Source organism: Jatropha curcas, chromosome 3 (assembly GCF_041381405.1).
Source record: "Jatropha curcas cultivar XTBG-Jc1 chromosome 3, XTBG_Jcur_1.0, whole genome shotgun sequence".
In the NCBI taxonomy this organism is placed as follows: domain Eukaryota; kingdom Viridiplantae; phylum Streptophyta; class Magnoliopsida; order Malpighiales; family Euphorbiaceae; genus Jatropha; species Jatropha curcas.
Genome location: NC_143153.1, coordinates 12608314 through 12622786, shown reverse-complemented (window position 1 = coordinate 12622786; position 14473 = coordinate 12608314).

Sequence of the window (14473 nt, the reverse complement as noted above, 5' to 3'; positions counted from 1 at the left end):
GCGATAGAGCAGGGAAAGGCCAAGAAAGAAGCTACCCCGGCGGAAGAAGAAGAAGGCACAGATGCCGACGAAGTGATCCAGGCAGTTAAAGATGCTTGTAATGAATGTATCGAACAGGCAGTTAATCCTGTATTTTGTTTTTCCAATGCTTGTTTTGAGAACAATATGGATGGTTTTCCTCTTTTATTTCAATCAATGGAAGTGAACTTTGACTATTTGTTTTCTTGTTTTCCTGATTGTCATGTTCATGGCATTGATTATATCACTCGCATATTTGACATAAATGCATTGCATAATTTCGCATTTAATTTAAGCACCGCCGAAGATCCTAAAATAATTGAAATCGGATCAGACTTTAAAACTGAGCTCAGACAGGATCTTCAAGAATGTATCAAAAGAAACTCAGAGGTATTTGCCTGGAGCTGCGCGGACATGCCAGGGATCGACAGATCGATAGCAGAGCACTTTATCCCTACTGATCCGAGTATTAAGCCAGTAAAGCAGAAAAGGAGAAGAGTCAGACCAGAGTGGCAGGACAAGATCAAAGCTGAAGTCCAGAAGCAGCTGGATGCAGGATTCTTGGAAGTAGTACACTATCCGGAATGGTTGGCGAATATAGTCCCAGTGCTGAAGAAAGATGGCAGGATAAGGGTCTGTGTCGACTACAGGGATCTGAACAAAGCCTCGCCTAAGGATGACTTTCCACTTCCACACATAGATGTTTTGATAGACCGTGCTGCTGGAATGGGATGTTATTCTATCATGGTCGGATTTTCAGGGTATAATCAGATATCGATGGCCTTAGTGGATAAACATAAGACCGCCTTCACCACTGACTTTGGAACATTTTGCTACAGAGTGATGCCGTTTGGGCTAAAAATCGCCGGGGCAACATATCAGAGGATGGCTACTACGTTATTTCATGATATGATCCATAAAGGATTGGAAGTGTATGTAGATGATATGGTGATCATGATAAAAACACAGGAAGAACATACAGAGATGTTGGAGAAGTTCTTCACACGGGTCAAACAGTACAATTTGAGACTTAATCCCAAGAAGTGTGTATCGGAGTGACGGAGGGAAAATTGTTAGGTTTGTGGTAGGACCTAACGGGATTGAGGTTGACCCGGATAAAATAAAAGCCATTCAGGATATGGAGCCTCCAAGGAATAGAAAGGGCAGGTGAGAAGCTTCCTGGGTAAAATTTAGTACATCAGCAGATTTATTTCGAGGTTATCCATCACTTGTGCTCCAATTTTCAAGCTGTTGAAAAAGAATCAGCCAGTCAAGTGGAATGAAGATTGCCAGAAAGCCTTTGACCATATAAAGAAATACTTGATGAATCCACCAGTGCTTAGCTCACCAAGACCAGGAGAACCTTTGATCTTGTACCTATCTATAGAAGATGCAGGAGTGGGAGCGATGCTGGTACAGCCGGATGCCGCTGGGGTAGAGAAAGCTATTTACTACATCAGTAAGAAACTGTTGCCTACCGAAGAGAAATACAATCTGATTGAGAAAACATGCATGGCAATAGTGTGGTCGATAAAGAAATTAAGGCCGTATTTCGATTCCTTCAAGGTCACTTTTGTCTCCAGGATTGATCCACTAAAGTATTTGCAGAGGACGCCTACTCTAGAGGGACGGCTGTCTAAGTGGTTGATTCAAATGTCTAGTGTTGACGCGGAGTTCGTAACGAAAAAGACGGTCAAAGGTCGAGCTGTGGCAGAATTCCTAGCAGAAAACCCTGTGACAGACGACGAATCTTGGGAATTGGAATTTCCGGATGAACATTTGCTGAGTGTTGACACAGGAGCTTGGAGATTGTACTTTGATGGATCAGCCAACAGAAATGGAGCTGGGGCTGGTATTGTTATAGAAGCACCTAACGGCGAAATCACAACCATGTGCAAGAGACTATTGTTCCCGGTCACTAACAACATGGCAGAATATGAAGCGTGCATCATGGGAATGGAAGCTCTTCTTGCATCAGGCGCTAAGGAGGTCGAAGTAATAGGAGATTCTTTACTGGTTATTGAGTACGCCAACGAGAGATGGAAGGTAGAAGAAGAAAGATTGAAACCCTATGTTGAATATTTGTTAAAGAAGGCAGCATTGTTTGATAAGATCACTTTCACTCACATAGGAAGGACCTATAACAGAATTCCAGACGCCTTGGCAAACTTAGCGTCGGCTTGGAAGGATTTAAGCAAAGTTCCGAAGAAGCCATTTATCATCACTACAGCCAATATACCGTGCTATCAAGAACATTACGTGCATCAGGTGGAGTCGGAGGAGGAACCCTGGTTTACGGATATCCTGAGGTATGTGAAAGACGGTACCTTTTCTGACAAGGCGACGAAAGAGGACCGTGTTGTCTTAAGGAAAATGGCTCTACACTACGTCCTAGCCGATGGCGAACTCTATAAGAAAACCTGGGATGGAATGTTACTGCGATGTGTGAGCAAGACAGAAGGAGAGGATATAATGAGAAAAGTTCATGAAGGAGTCTGTGGTACTCATTTAAGCGGTATGAGTTTAGCAAGAAAGATCATGAGGCAAGGTTATTTTTGGATGAAGATGGAGGGCGATTGCGTCCAGTATGTGCGCCGCTGCAAAGCTTGCCAATATCATGACAATAAAAGCCGCTTACCCGCTGTTGAACTCCATCCAACAACTCCTTCGTGGCCTTTTTCTGCATGGGGCATAGACGTCATCGGTAAAATTTCACCTGCAGCATCCAATGGTCATCGGTATATATTGGTTGCAGTTGACTACTTCTCTAGATGGATCGAGGCTCAATCTTATAGAATCTTAACTGCCAAGCACGTGGCAAAGTTTATTGAACAGAACATTTTCTGTCGCTATGGCGTTCCTCATCATATAGTTACAGATAATGGTTCTCATTTTCAAGCAGAAGTTGGCCAATTGCTTTATAGGTACAAGGTTGAGCATCACCGTTCTTCTCCTTATCGCCCTCAGGCTAATGGTGCAGTAGAAGCTACAAATAAGGAGATCAAGAGAATCCTGTCAAAGATGTGTGAAAAGTATAGAAGCTGGGCTAAGAAACTTCCTTTCGTGCTCTGGGGGCATCGCACTACCTCCAAAGCAGTAAATGGAGCTTCCCCCTTTGAATTGGTATACGAGATGGAGGCAGTGTTACCAGTAGAGCTCGAAAAGAAGTCTCTCAGAGTTTTGGTAGAAGCTGGTCTGACCAAAGAAGAATGGGTCAAGAAGAGGTACGAAGATCTGGCACTCTTAGACGGAAGAAGACTGAATGCTCGATTCCAGGATCAGATGAGAAAAAAGAGGATTGCTCGTTTCTACAACAAGCGGGTACATCCAAAGGCTTTAAAGAATGGAGATTTGGTGTTGATCAGGTTATTGGATCATGAAGCCCAACATCATCCTGGTGGGAAATTCAAACCCAACTGGCATGGGCCGTTCAGAATTCAAAAGTTACTACCTAAAGGCGCCGTCGAATTAGTCACTATGGAAGGAGAGCCTGTCAATCGAATTATCAATCAAGATCAAATGAAAAGATTTTATGTCTGAAATGATGATTTCAAAAAAAAAATAAAAAAATAAAAAAAAATAAATTAGTGATTGGTTACTCAAACACCATCAACTTGACCTGAAGGGGAATAGGAAATCAAATAGTTAGAGCAAATGACCATTGTATTAGAATAAACTTTCTTTACTTCTGTATAATGTTGAAAAGAAGTAAGATTAATAAAGAATTTGTGTTTTCAAAATTTTTGTTTTTGTCCTGGTATTACGGTCAAAGTATGCAAGACCTTCCTCTCTGTTTATTTAAACAAAGATCGACTCACTTGGTGTGAAGCGCCTTGGCCATTGGTCCTGCCTAAATATTGAATAAAAAAAGACGTTGATCAGAGGAACGAGTATCATTTTCTCAGCAATTTCCCTAGAAGGATCAACAAAACCATGAAAAAACCCTTAGCACTTGCATTAGTTCACGCATACATAGAGGAGTAACATTTGTTATTGTTAATTTGTGCAGATTATAAAACAGTCATTTCATTCTTTGTTGTTTACAAGCATAAGTTCCTATGTTTACAGAATAATTTTTACTTTATTGAATTTTCATTTATTAACCCGAGGGCAGAAGCCCTGGATGACTAACACAGCAAATAATTTCGAAAGAAAAGTTTTGTTGTCTTTCATTGTCTATGTGTGCAGGAATTAATAAAGACAGAATCATCAAGACCATTGATTAAAAGAAAAGCGGATACATTTAGGTAAAAGCTCATGGCTTGAACGCAAGAGAAAAACAACAAACAACAATTATTCTGAGAAGACATATCAGCAAAGGTCGGCCTTCACAAAGTGTGACATCATTGTGGGGTAAAGAACCAGTTGGCATATGTAGGCACCACAGTGTCTTGCATCATTCCTTCATCTAAATGTATGGTGTGTCGACTTTGCCAACGATCGGCCAAATTGGTCAACAGATGTGATGTTAACAAGCCGCTCTCGAAGTTGTGGGCTCGGGGAACACGCTGTATCATCCCATACTGACGACTGATCCTATCTGGGAAATAGGCCATGGAACGGTCTAGACTAGCATACAGCACATAATTGAGATTCATGCTTCTGATCGTGGCCAGTCTAATTCTCCACCAAGGACAGGTCCACCGAATAGTAGGGTTATCACCAAAATCGAAGCATCTCCGAGACCGAGATTGAAAAACAGCAGATCCGTAAGTTGGAATCAAGCGAGCTGGAACCGGAGGAATTAAGCTTAATTTATCCAAAGCCCAGGCTTGCAACAGCAGTGGACAACCGCGATGGTGAACATTGAAGTCAGTAATGTGAAGGGCAATATCCCTGACCCAACACATTGTCTCTCCCATGATCATCATGAAGACGGTACGATGGTACAATTGCATGTCATGAACAACGGTCAAAAGTCGAAAATCTCCAATTCCGGGTTGACGGTTCTTCATGGCATACACATTCAGCAACAAGAAGCAGCAAGCTCGGATCCAGGGTAGATCTAGATCAGTGGACAAAACTCTGTTCAAGAAAGGTTCCAAAGGAAGACCTTGATCCACGTTTATACCGTCGGGAAGGTAAACCGGGCACAAGGCCACGATCTCAGCTAGATCATACCTAGGACCTAGGGGCAAGGCCGGGGTTTCGTTTTGCTCAGGATAATGATCCATCACGACGCACATTTCCTCATAAGTCGGAGTTACTTCAGAGTCTTCAAACCGGAAAACCATGGTGTTTGGATTGAAATGAGTAACGAGCCAAGACAAGAAGCCATGGTTAGGCTTTAGGTCTTTGAAGTATCTTAACCAGGCTAGTTGATCCAAAGGAGAGACTTGCCATAGGTCGTCAGGAATGGATTGGACAAAAGATGAGACTTGGCTCCTGAAGGCCATGGAAGAAAATCACTTAAGAAATCGATGTGCTTTGGACATTGGATGGGAGGAGGTGCGAAGCAAAACTTATATTTATAGGAAAGTGAAGAAACAGATGGGCGAAACATCATCATCACTCAATTTAATGTCCATCGCCAGAGGTAGTTGGAACGACGATCTTGAAGGGTCTATTCGGGTCGGTGAGCATTTAAACCTGCATTGATCAATAAGAAGGACGGCCTGTACAATAAGGAAGTCGAGTCTTTATGATCGCATTAACCGAGAAAGGGTGGTTGAGCCATTACGTCCGCATTCACTGAGTGGACCGCCCTATCAGGTAAGTACAATAGTATGCTTTCTGTTTAGAAAGTGATTTTGTTTTGATCATGTTCCATGTTAAGTCTATTATTTTATTCTTTATTCATTTCATTTCAATTATTCATTTACAATAAATCGATTCACTGACTGCTAATAAGATGAACCTTTTTTTTTTATGAACAAATGGGACATCGCTATTTTGTATATGGTGTTGTATTTGTGTTTTGTTTTTGCAGGAATAAGACTTCACAGTTATAAAACATAAACACACACGATAAAGTGATAAAGGCCAAGTGTTGTAAAAAATATAGATGATATCATAAAGTGTTGATACAACTGTACAACCATCAAAACAAATATATATATAATAAAAAAAAAACTAAAGAACTAAACTAATAAATGTTCAAAAGTATCAAAAATGGAGGAGACGTGTAGCAGGACTACCGCCGCCTATGGCTAGGACCGGCGACAGTCGGAGGGGGTGGCGATGGTGGCCCGTCGTCAGAAGAAGAGCCATCCTCATCCTCATCAGAAGAGTCAAGCGGGATGCCCTCAACCTCTAGCCTCGTCCTAAGCCGCTCCACCTCCGCCTGAAGCCAGCTCACAGCACTGGACTGGCGGGACTGATGCCTCCGTAGCCTCCCATTCTCCAGCTCCTGCAAAGACAAGCATGTGTAAGAAAGGTCATCAAAATAATAAGAAGCAAAAAGGTAAAAATATGTAAAATTCATACCAGCTCATGTCGCTCGGAGTAGAGCCGACCGATGTAGGATCGGGCAAAGCCGAACCGCTGGCAGATCTCCTGGTATCTCTGAGCCGGCACCTGCAAACAATAAAAAATATCCATTAAAAAAGGATATTCAGGTAAAATACTTCTAACTTTGTACATTCGGTTTATGACTTACATGTGTAGTGTGTTCAGGATCCAGCTGTACCGGAGGAGGAGCCTGTCGAAGATCAGCAGGAATGACGACGCCAGATCCCAAACCTAGACCAGGGTCCAAGACCACCTCCATATCTGGTGGGAATGGCACGTCGCCCAGTACTACGCCGACTGGTCCAGCCGGAGCCGCCGCACCACCCGCCTCGGCCGCCGCCTCAACACGATAGTGAGCCGCAGTCTTGTGCATCTTCCGCTCCTACATTAAGTTACAGAGAGTAATAGCATCAGTGGTTTGAAAACAGAGAGAATGGTAAACAAGGCAGAAGACCAGATGAATTACATGGGTGTACTCGAGAACCTCGGGAAGTCGAGCCTGCATCCGAGAGGCAAAGTAAGAAGGAAAAGCACCGGCGGACAGGAAATCGTTCGCCGAGAAGCCTCTATACTCTACCTCCAGGTCCTCCCGAGTCAAGCCCTCCAACAGACACATATGCCGAGGAGGGGCATGAGGCACTCTCCGCTGTGCTGGAGCTATCGGGGTGTCGAAGACCCGCTCTCCAAGGAAATACCGGTCGGCCCAGTAGTCTCGCAGTAGCAGCCTCGACCGGGTATGCAGCTCAGCCACCTCTCGGCCTGGATAGGTCCTCCAGGCCTCACAGTCCCACGGCTCTAAGGATAGCTACAAAAATGATAAGAAATTAACATTAGCAGTGTGTCAGAATAAAGAAAGAGACAAGCTACAGATTCAGAGATTCTTTCTGTACTCACATCGGACAACTCCCGATCGTTAAGGAAGCTCCGCCAGTACTCCGGATCCTCGCCACTGGCATAAGTGTGATGGCAGTGGGCCAGATAGCGAGGAATCCTCCTAGACTCGACGGGAGAGTCACCGCTAGGACCGCCTGGGTAGATGCAGTACTCGTAAGACCACACCTATAACAGAGACAGAAAAATAACGTCAGTTAGTTGAACAGTTGAGAATGGTGGATATAAAAAGTCAAGAGTGAAAGTGTGTTACCTCCAAAGGCCGGATGAATAGCCAGTTCGACTCACCGCTACCACGGGTCCAGACATCCAGACCGTGATAGAGGTGAGCCAAACCAAGTGTGGCCCAGTCGAAGGATCCGACCTGGCTTAGATCCCGAAGACACGCCAGCACCGCAGGGTCTCCCTTATTCTGGGAGGTGCACAGCAGCTGCGAGGAAATGATGTAGAACAAGAAGGACCGAGCAGCCTGGTCTCTCTCCTCGCGAGTATACGCAGGAGTAGCAGGTCGGACATCCTCTGGCAACTCTCGCCAAGCCTCCAACCGGAAGACCATCTCGTAGGACATACATCCCTGCACAGTGTACCGAGTCTGTAAGGTAACACCGAGCAAGGAGCGCACGAGCTGAGCTCCGATGGTAGCCGTCTGATATCGAGCATCTAGTGGAGGGACCGGACCAGTGAAGCGCAAGCCGGTGATAGCAGCATAATCCATGGGAGTAAGGGTCATCTCTCCGAACCCGAACACGAAAGTATGCGTGCAGTCGTTCCACCGCTCCATCAATGCATATCGTATAGCGGGAGGGAAACGAGGCTGTGTGCGGCGCAATCCGGCGGCATAATCTCCGAAACCTGCAGCGACAACCCGTGCTCGCATAGGAGGGTCCAGCAGATCCCAGAAGGCAGAAGCATCAGTAGCCGATCCGCCTGAGCGGGCCTTGCCCAGATTAACCTGTAAGAAAATTTCAATTTCAATAAATATAAGACTGATAATTGTTAATTTTCTTCTATGACAGGATAAACAAAAGACTCGAGTTTTGGTTGGAACCATAGCTGCGTCACGCAGCTCCCAGTCGTGTCACGCGTCTACAAAGTCGTGTCACGCGTCTACAAAGTCGCGCCATGCAGCTTTACCCCAAATTACGCAATCAGAAGCATAGCCGCGTAGCGCACCTTAGCACCCGCGTCACGCCACTCTACAGTCGCGTCATGCAACTGTTCAACCTGTGTGGCCCCAGGAACAGATGCGTCACGCGACCACGAAGTCGCGCCACGCATCTCTCTAGCCGCGTCACGCAACTATTCGAGACTCTCATTCATTGACGAACAGTCGCGTCACGCAACTGTTCTTCCTAAGAACAGCTGCGTAACGCAACTGTCGAAGGGCAAAATCAAGCCGTCCAGAGTTATCAACAATTAAAAATTGACAAATCAAGGTCTAAACACAGTCAAAAGAGGCTAATCCTAAGGTTCAAAGCAAGCTAGGGTTTCTGGCGTCTCGAACAGCCGCGTCACGCAACTGTTCCCACAAGAACAGCTGCGTCACGCAACTGTTCATGGAAGAACAGCCGCGCCACGCAACTCCTACCTGCGTGACGCGACTGTCGACGCAAGCGTAAACAGCAAAAAATAGTCCTATTGCTACAGTAACGGATCAAAAGCAGTAAAAACAGAAAATTGAAGAAATTTTGTACTTACCTCAGATCGAAAGCCACGCATCTGACTCGTTTCGTACCGGACTGGAAACTCTGAACCCGGCAACGGAAGGAGCTGCAATGGTCGCGTCCCGGGGGTCAGCGGGTTCCGGCTCACCGGCACCAGCTCACCGTCGAACGTAGGAATATCGGGCAGGGCCCCAAGAACCTCCATCTCCGGAGTATAGGCGGAAGCCGGGATTTCTGAGATTTGAGGCATCTTTTCAGTTGAATGGTTCAGAGAATTTCCAATCGCTTAGGGTTCGTGAATAAGTGAAATTGAATCGATTGAGAAAGAAGTTACTTATAGTAAAACCAGCTGGGCCAAAGCCTATTCAACCGGGCCCAACAAGAAACATTGGGCCCGTTATCCCTTTTCGAGCCTTACAGGCCCACACGGCCCATTTCAAAAGCTCACGACGGCCCATTCCGACGACATGACGTTGACGTACGGCTCATATACGGCTACAACTTTCATCAACTCACAGCACCGGGATCAGGAGCATCAAATTGTCCAGATTACCCTCAGGTAAGTTCCCTTTTAAATACTATATCATAAAGGATATATTTGAAAAATACAGGCAACAGCTTTTGTTAAGTCTTTCCTGCCAAAATTTTTGGTAAAATTTCCACAAGAATAATAATAACGTGTTTATAAAAAGTGAATGCTTTTGGTTCTAGGCTGGGATTCCGGACTGGGGGCAAAAGTATGACCTTTCGCCTTAATAAGAATTTTTGCATGGGCACATATGATGTTCCAATACCTTTCTAACAGAAAGCGAGGTCTGTTTGTACACGGACATTGCTCTTCTTTTTCTTGTGAACAATTTCTTTCAGGCCAACCGGTGATGGTTTTTCGAAGCCGATAGGTCCTACTGATTAGTGATGGTGCATTGCGAAGCTAGTCAGAACAATTTCCAAACAGTGATGGTGTATTGCGAAGCTGTTTGAAATCTTCTTTCCCCAGTCAATGATGTTGAGTTGCGAAGTTGACCAGGGTAAAACCAATGTCTCTCGAGCCGATCAAACCGAGCCTCGAAGATACCTTTTTCAAGACCGACTGGAGCCGACAAAGCCGATCTAACCGAGCTGAGTAGGTGGCCAGATCAAAGTCCTTCAAGCCGATCAAACAGAGCTTTGAAGACTTTGTTATCAAACCAATGTCTTTCGGGCCGATCAAACCGAGCCTCGAAGATGCCTTTTTCAAAACCGACTGGAGTCGACAAAGCCGATCAAACCGAGCTGAATAGGTGGCCAGATCAAAGTTCTTCAAGCCGATCAAACCGAGCTTCGAAGACGTCTCTTCAGATTACATGGAAGCCGACAAAGCCAATCAAACCGAGCTTAGGAGGTGACCAGATGGTCGACTCAGCGTCTTTTCAAACCAATCAAACCGAGTTTTGAGAGGATTGCCTGAAAGAAGGCGCGTCAATAGACCACTTTAACATTAATCGTTTATACAATTAATGATAAAGTGGGGGGGCAAACTGTTGACGCGTGGTTTTATTCCTCCACTTGACCCGATGATGATATGAGGACAAGGGATAAGGTATCACAATAAACCAGAAGTGTTTGAACCAAAAATTGAATCAAACCACCCAAAGGAGTCTGATCCTTGTTAGGGCTGCGTCACGCAGCTAGTACTTGCGTGACGGCACTCTTAGCTGCGTCACGCAGCTCTAACAGGACTGACACCTCTGGCGCGCGCCCGTGCAACGGCCTGCACTGTTTGTATGGGTACGCGGCAACTGTACAAAAAGTAAGTCGCGTCACGCAGCTCCTACCCGCGTGACGCGACTGCCCTGTTGCCCTAGCCATATAAATACTGCATTACACAGCAAAAACGGGACTTTTGAAACTTTTCTCATTTTCTCTCAATAGACTAAGGCATTTTAGATAAAAAAAGAAAACGATTGCGGCTAGGGTTTTCCTCAAAGACTCCAGTGAGTAATCTTGAGGAAGATCAAGCCTCTAACAGTTTAGTTTTAGAATCAAAAGGCATAAAAAAAAAACACATAGTGAGAGAAAAAGAGAGAAAAGAAAGAAAAGGTCAAAACGTTTTGGTTTTGTGAAGATCTTGATATCACATTCCTGGAATCGTGAAACAACGTCCTTAAGCCCATCTTGGCGCATGCAATCCTCGAATCTGAGGGTAAGGTAACCATTCTAAATATTATCTTTCATTTCTAGCATTTTACTCCTTAAAATCTCATTTTTCAAGTGGTTAATTAGTTTGGTATTGGTTAAAGGTCATTTTGCCCATTTTTGAGTATTTCTGAGTTGTATTAAATCACTGCTAACAAGAAAGAAACGTAAAAAGGATAGTTTGAAAGGTAGTTGTGGACCAGAGCAGCTGCGTCAGGCAGCTACTACCTGCGTGACGCGGCTGTTCATGTCCAAAAGTCTTTAATCTGGACTGGACCACCTGCGTGACGCAGCTATTCGCATGCCCAGGATACTTGTATATTCAATGTGATATTTTGGGATGAATAAGCAATAAAACTAAGAATTTTAAATAAGTCGCGAATGGTTCCGTCACGCAGCTAGGAGTTCCGTCACGCGATTGTTCTTCATAGAACAGCTGCGTGACGCAACTGTATCAATTACCAGTAATGTTTTAAGAGTTGCGCCACGCGACTGTTCTTCATAGAACACCCGCGTGACGCGACTGTTCTAAGGTTCCATAATCAATAAGAACACCCGCGTGACGCGACTGTTCTTCATGGAGCAGCTGCGTGACGCGACTGTCCTAAAATTCCAGAATAATTTCCTTGTTTCGTTTTAATTTCATGTTACTAAGTAGATTTTAATCTTAATTCAGAAAATGATTAATTATGGGCAAACTAAGATTTAATCAAATCAAATCAATTAATTATTAATGATTATGAGGTTTTAGGATTTATTTCTATTTATTTATTATTTATTATATTATCGAAATCGGTTTGTGGCCCGCCTTTAACCATAAGGCAAGAGCGGGTCTTTTAATTATTCTTACTTGCTATATATTGTGGATGATGAATGTGGTGATTAATTTATTATGAATGCAATGGATGAAATTAATTGGGGCGGTTAATTAATTTTCCACATAGGAACTCGGTTCGATTTATTCGGGTTGGGTTTAAATATTTGGCTTTTTTTCTAAAATAAAATCAAATTAGAAATTGTAGGTTAAAAGAGGCCGATTTTTCCGGGCGTCGGCTTCCAACGGGCCGACGTACCCAATTCCCTTACCTAGAACCTCATTGGTTCGCTTGACCAGTTTTCCAAAATAAAAGGCCTTGAATCAAATGGGTTAAAATGGAGTCACTTTTATAAAATAAAATCAAAACGGTCCCATTGCCGAAATAATGGGTGGCGACTTAAAATGTTTTATAAGACCGATTTATCGGCACCGCACATCCAAAAAAGATTTTTATCACCTTTCTTCAATAAAATAAACAAAATAAAACTACGATTTTTCTTCGGGGGGGAAAACACTACGTACTTCTGTTCGAATGGAAGATCAAAGTCGATGTAGTTCGATAGGCCTTTTTTAAAGGGCTTTGAATGGGTATGCTTAATGCATGAGTGTGTGTATGCTTCGTGCATCTTGTTTAGGCATTTTGCCAAAGAATTGATTGATTTGATTAGGCGTTTGTTGCCAAAAGTGTTGATTTAAGGCTTTTAGCCAAAAAGATTGATTTAGGCAATTTGTTGCCAAAAGTTGATATGATTTAGGCGATTGTCGCCAAAATTGATTATTTGAAGGCTTTTAGCCAAAATGAGTTGATTTAGGCAATTTGTTTGCCAAAAGTGTTGATTGGGCGATTGTCGCCAAAATGAGTGATTTAAGGCTTTTAGCCAAAAGATTGATTAATTCAAGGCATTTTGCCAAAGATTGATGTGTAATTTAGGCAATTTATTGCCAAAATGTGATTGATTCAAATGTAGGCAATTTGCTGCCAAAAAACGTGATTGATTAAGGCTTTTAGCCACAATTATTGATTAATTGGACTTAAGCCGGGCACTTTTAGCCAATATTGTCGGATTTAGACTTTAACACCACGATTATTAATTAACCGGGCATTTAAGCTTAATCATATTTAATTGAGGCATTTTGTTTGCCAAAATGATGACGATGGTGTGAATGCAGTTGTAGAATTAGGAGTAGAAGAGAATATGAATAAAATGCTAAAATTAAATAGGTAGGGTTTAGTTATTACCTAAGTTAATCGGTGACCACTTCTTAGCTTCAGCTTGAAAACTCCCGATTAAGCTCTTCGTTTGGGGAATATTAATTAAAATTAATTTAAATTAAGTGACCAAGTATCACAACAGCAGAATAAAAGCCTACACTAAATGCAGAAAAAGCAGTAAAAGAACCGCAAGGAGCGTAGGGGAGAGGAGAGCGTCCGTCAACACAAACTGAGTGAGTAAAAAAGTCGCACCGGGGCTGATTTTATAGGAAAAAATGGGCTGGAGGGCGGCCGCGGCAGCCGCCGCCCTTGCCGACGGCCGGTGGCCGGCGGCCGCTGCCGCCCCTGTTGGCGGCTGCCGCCGCCATCGTGGCCGGCGGCCTCTACCGCCGGGGCCGGCAGACTTGCTATTTTTTGTTCAAATGGCTTTTTCGGGAGTTCCATACCTCCAAAAAATATTCCGGGACCAGTTCTGCGATCCTCACAATTTTCCGGACGTTTCAAGTACCATATCGGCATACTTCCGATAAATTTTCCGAACGTCCTCCGGTCCGGCCGGACTATTTGCAGTCTGTGAAAACAGGCTTTTTGAGCCTCAAAATTTGAGTATTCACACCAGCTGTTCCAAGGAAGGTTCGAGCGACTTGACTAGCCTCTCCTCATAATCGGTCATAAATATCTTCAAGCCGGGGTAGGTCTTCCCCCTACTCTGGAATTCTCCTTCGGCTTGTGGAACAAAAAAGATATGATTCAAATTTGGCCCTCTGACTGGAGATTGAATCTCATACCTTTCCTTTTTTCTATTTTCAGAATATCCCAATGCTGATGAGATCGGCTCAAACCTTCCTTGCAAGTCCCGGCCTAAACCTTTGCCCTACTGCCACTACTTTTTATTCATCATCTTCCTTGAGAAAGGACTCATTCTATTCACTGCGCTCTTGCTCTCGGTGGTGGGTGCATCAATTACTGCCACCTGAAAACCCGATAACGGCACCGCCAGCTCTAAGCCTTCCACTGTTGCCACACTCAGATCCTCTTGCGCATTGACTGTCACCACGTCTGTACCCCCATGGAATTTTTACTTTTCTGTGCAGAGTGGACGGAACTGCACCTAAAGGATGGAGCCAGGGTCTTTCCAACAAAAGAGCATAGTTGGCTAAGATGTCAAGCACAACCACATCTACCCAGCTTTCCACGGCCCCTAAAGATATCTTCGCTTTAAAAGTCCCTTTTGCGTTCCGCATA